The following is a 4803-nucleotide window of genomic DNA, read 5'->3' as shown; positions in this document are numbered from 1 at the left end:
CTCATTGGCCAGGCCACACAGCTCCCTGATAGGACAGCATCTTCTGGGGAAGCTGAGTTTGCCTGAGTAACCCACTGCATATAGGCAAAGAATGATGTCACACAGAAGCCTTTTTTTCACCATTATAGAAGACACAAAAGGTTCTGAGAAATGTATTGCCAGAGATGTAATTTAACCCTTGCATTAGATTTGCCTCCAGTATATATAAAATAATAACACAAAAAGTGTTGGCTGTTAATTGAAAGTACATATTCTATAACATAATATGATGTTGTGTGATGGGTATTGTTCAGTGAATCCTCTCTTGTATGTGCATATGTATGTAGGAGTAAAGATGAGCTGTCACTGATCTATCCATTCATTACAATGTGACTGCAGATGGGCAAAAGTGTCAAAATTCAATGGACTAATTCTTTGCAGTGTTTTACTGACAAAATTAGATTTGCGGTAGAACATTTGACCATGAATTTGGCAGAGGGGGAGCGCCGCGCGTGGCTACTTCACGCAAGCGTAGGTTTCGTTCTTATTAAAAATAGAGGCGAAAGTGCCCGATAGGAGATTGAGCCGCGAATATTCGTGCCTGGGAATAAATGCAAATGCATCATTTGCACATCTCCAAAGGCCGCGTGTATAGTGCCCGCGACGGGCGACGGGACGGGCGACGTCACCCCAGCCGGCGATAGCGAAAGTTATATTTCGCTTTGCGGCGGTGTCGCAGGCTTATTGGCATTTGATTGGTTCAGGGGCTGTCACATGAGGCGACAGCCCTTGAAAAATGAAATATTGCCAGCTTCCAAAATCTGCGACGCTCCTTCGCTCCGTCGCATTGTCACCGTCGCGCTTACTATAAGCGCACGCGGCGGTGGCAATGCATTTGTTTTTTTGGTGACGTCGCCGTCGCCGGCAATATACGCACGGCCTAACTTTGGCCGGGCTCTGTTTGTTACTTTTTCCTTTTTGTTCTTATCTTTTTGGTTTATCCTTTTTCTGTCTGATGATTTTGTTTTCTCTTTTCTTCCTTCCTTTATGTGTTTACTGCTTTTTGTTATCACTTTGTCGCTTTTATACACATGTTTTCTCCTCTGCTCCCGAACCTCTATGTTACCCCTCTTTTCCCACTAGTATTAGTATCACTCCTCTGTTTCTCCCCTTTGCTGTCAGAGAGGTTAACACTTTCCCTACCATGGTTATCTTCAATGCATTGTGGAAATGCCATGCATTTTGGGATCCTCTGGCAGTAAAATGGTTACATACCATGGCAGCATCGGTGACCCACAATCCTGCTATATACAGTAGGGTTTTCAGTGCTTTACAAAAACAGGATGGCTGTCACCAGATTTAAGCATGAAAGGACATGGAGGAATAGCTCACCGCCTTTATAGGGACTGCTGGTCCTGGCAAATTCTATACATGCATCAGTTGTCAGGGCTCTATAACATATGTCTACTAAATGCATACATACTACTATTGATTTATGCATTCAAATCTTTAGAGTAACCAATACAATGTTCTATATAAAGCAAAATATATTTATACCATATCTGCTATCGGAGTGATCACAGCACAGAACAGCATTTTTTCCGCCGCACTCAAATAGACAGGAACTCTCAACAGTACTTTTTACTATTAACGCATACTTTTATTTGCAGAAAACAGAAAACGAAGGCAATACGTTCCGCGGGTCAAACCCTTCGTCGGGTGTTATACGTGTCCCATGAAGAGTCAAACAATAAATAGTGAAACAAGAGAAAAACAGCGCAAACGCATATAGTGAAGTATATTCAAATTATATTGTAAAAGTATATGGTAAGATATCTGCGTACATCAAGTTAAAACATATCAAGCATGTCATGCACTATGGCATAGGTTACCAGGCACCGCACGCCGAGGACACCAGGAGCACTTCCTCGCACAACCCCTCAGGTGAAGTTCAGCTGGAACCTCAGGGTAGATTCCTGGGCTTAGGTGGCTGTTCTCATGCCCACATCAGGCAACTTCCCTCTGGTGTGTGCAGGATGTCCGTCTGGTGACTGGCTTGTAGGGTCGATGGTTACGATGCAGGAACAATACGAGCCACAGTCAAGCTTGCACTTCAGTTGCTCCGCACGCTTTTGCGACAAGCCGCCAAGCGATGACGGCCGTCGGATGATTACGGCGTCGCTCGAAATGGCAATAAGCACCCGTAATATCTCGAAAGATATAATGACTAGATATACCCGTAGATAATTAGGAGTCACTCGTAAGTCAACAATCCTATGCGTTTCATAGCATAAGCTACTTCTTCAGGGATTATTAATGATTAGAACCATGGAGTATTTAAACCCCAGGGTCACATCTGATTGGATACGTGAGACATCCCATACCTCCAATCACATCTCCAGTCTGCACATCCACACCCCTGGGTGAATGCTTAGACCGTGCAGACATCTGTGAAGGTCGATATTGTGACCTCCCACTTAACCACTCACATGCTAGTTATACATTATACATAGTAAACTAATGTAGCCATGTGTTAAAAATGGTATACAGTTCTCTCTCATGCTGGCAGTAAGCCTGGTAAGTATACAGGATTGCCAGCATCAATCATGGAGGTTTGCCCTCACACCCTGGTGAGGTGTCATATGTACATGAGGGGAGTGGTAACAGACCTGGTGTCCATTGTTAGTGACACAGGAGGTGGAGCAATTTCCTTGGTATATAAGACACAGCACTGCCCAAAGTTAGTGTTCAACTTGTGTGTCAACTTGTCTTGGTTAAGTTGAAGGTCAAGTGTGATCCTACAGCAATTAGTCTGACCTGCAGCAGTAAGGCTGGCAGGGCCTACACTGTGTCCAGGGACCTGGCACAGGTGGTGATCTCCCTGAGGGGAGAGGTGATCCAACTCCATTGGGAGGGCAGATCTTCTGAACGGAAAGCACAGAAGAAGATGAGCAGCTAAGCTGTTTGCTGCGAGGGGCAGTCTGCCTATACCATCATCAATAAAGATTCCCCGGGTTCACAAGAACCCAAATGTGTGAGTGTGAAGTTACTCCACAGTGGAAGGCACAATCAAGAAGGAGTTCCTCATCAGAACCATCTCCTTGCGGACGCAGAGATCCTGCTGAGGTGGAGGTGTTGCACTGTGTGTAGGTAGGACTCACGCACACTACCTCAGCTGCCTGTCTGGGTTGACATCCCCATAACACCATCATGCGGGAGACTCAGGAGTCCTGTTGCCAACAGGTGCACCACTAGACACGACCATGTAATGGGGACTGATTAGACCACAGGGGCCAATGTGAGATTGGGGGGGTCAGCCAGGTCAGAAACACCGTTACACTAATATAAACCTTTAATTAAAAAACATCAATAAAAATACACATAATATCATAAATTGAGTGGGGCTCTGATATAAAACAAAACATCAAACAATAAATACCCTGCACCACTCAGTGCCATCCCCTTTCTTTTCGCACCTTTCTATTAATTAACATAAATGTTTTTTTTTCAATGATGACGTCACTAAGGTATCTCTCTCTGTGTGTCAACAAGGAATATAGGGTTAAATACAATGTTGTAGGAATAAATATGTATAGATGTATAGCGACTGTTGTAGTGGTATACATGCATCAACACTGCCTATTTCGAGACCAGGGGTGGCCAACTCCAGTCCTCAAGAGCTACCAACAGGTCAGGTTTTCAGGATATCCCTGCTTCAGCACAGGTAGCTCCTTCAGTGGCTCAGTTGAAGACTGCACCACCTGTGCTGAAGCAGGGATATCCAGAAAACCTGGCATGTTGGTTGCTCTTTAGTACTGGATTTGGCTACCCGTGGTCTAGATGAGGGGTGCGCAAACTTCCTCGGATGCACCCCCCCCTCCCCGTCTGCTCTGCTCCTTTGTCGCACCCCCCCCCCCCACCCTTACCTTGAATGCGTCGTCATGATGTGACCACGTAATTTGGCTCCCGCAGCATCTTTCGATGCTGCATTGCCATGGCGACGGGCGTCAAATGACGCGGAGGCATCATGGAGCGTCAAATGACCCCAGCATCATTTGATCTCCATCACCATGGAGACGCGTGGACCAAAGCCTGGTAAGTGAATTTATAGAGGCTTCGCGCTGAATAGCGGGGCCTCTGTAACTGCCCCGCCCCCTCGTAAAATCTATCGCGCCACCCCAGTTTGCGTACCCCTGGTCTAGATAATACATATACTGTACACATAAAGAGTGCATGTCTATTCAATTAAATAATTTTTCATATAGCAGTGGGATTATATTCACCCCAGGTATACATGGAACGTGTTCTCCCACACTTAATATACAACATTCTCAATTACACACATAATATACCCATACTGTACCCGCTAACTGTGGGACTGAGCCCGATCCGTAAATAGTTAACATTTATTATCAGCATGATCAAGAAATTGTCAAACCTGCGATACCTGCAGAGACCAAAGATTGGCTCAATACTAATGTGGACATCCTATAAAGCTCACCTAGAGTGCAACAACCATCTAATAAGTACTCATATACTGTCGGTAGGTTCTGATATTAGAATACCTAGCAAAGTAATTAATAACTGTTTTGCAGGGCAGGGAGACGGAATCTGACGGCAATGAACTAAAATAACAAAAATGTGCCATTTAAATGAATTTTAAAAGAAAGAAAATAACAAAGCAGCAGAGAGCTGCTTCTCGAGGATGCAGAATGGGGTTGATGTCTCTCTACAATGATTCATACATAGTGATAGCGAGGAGAGACATTCTCATCCACCACAGAAACAAAGGTGAGCATTGGGTCTTGGGTCTGGAAGCATAAA

This window comes from Ascaphus truei, chromosome 4, assembly GCF_040206685.1.
Source record: "Ascaphus truei isolate aAscTru1 chromosome 4, aAscTru1.hap1, whole genome shotgun sequence".
Classification (NCBI taxonomy): domain Eukaryota; kingdom Metazoa; phylum Chordata; class Amphibia; order Anura; family Ascaphidae; genus Ascaphus; species Ascaphus truei.
Note: the sequence above shows the minus strand (reverse complement) of the source record.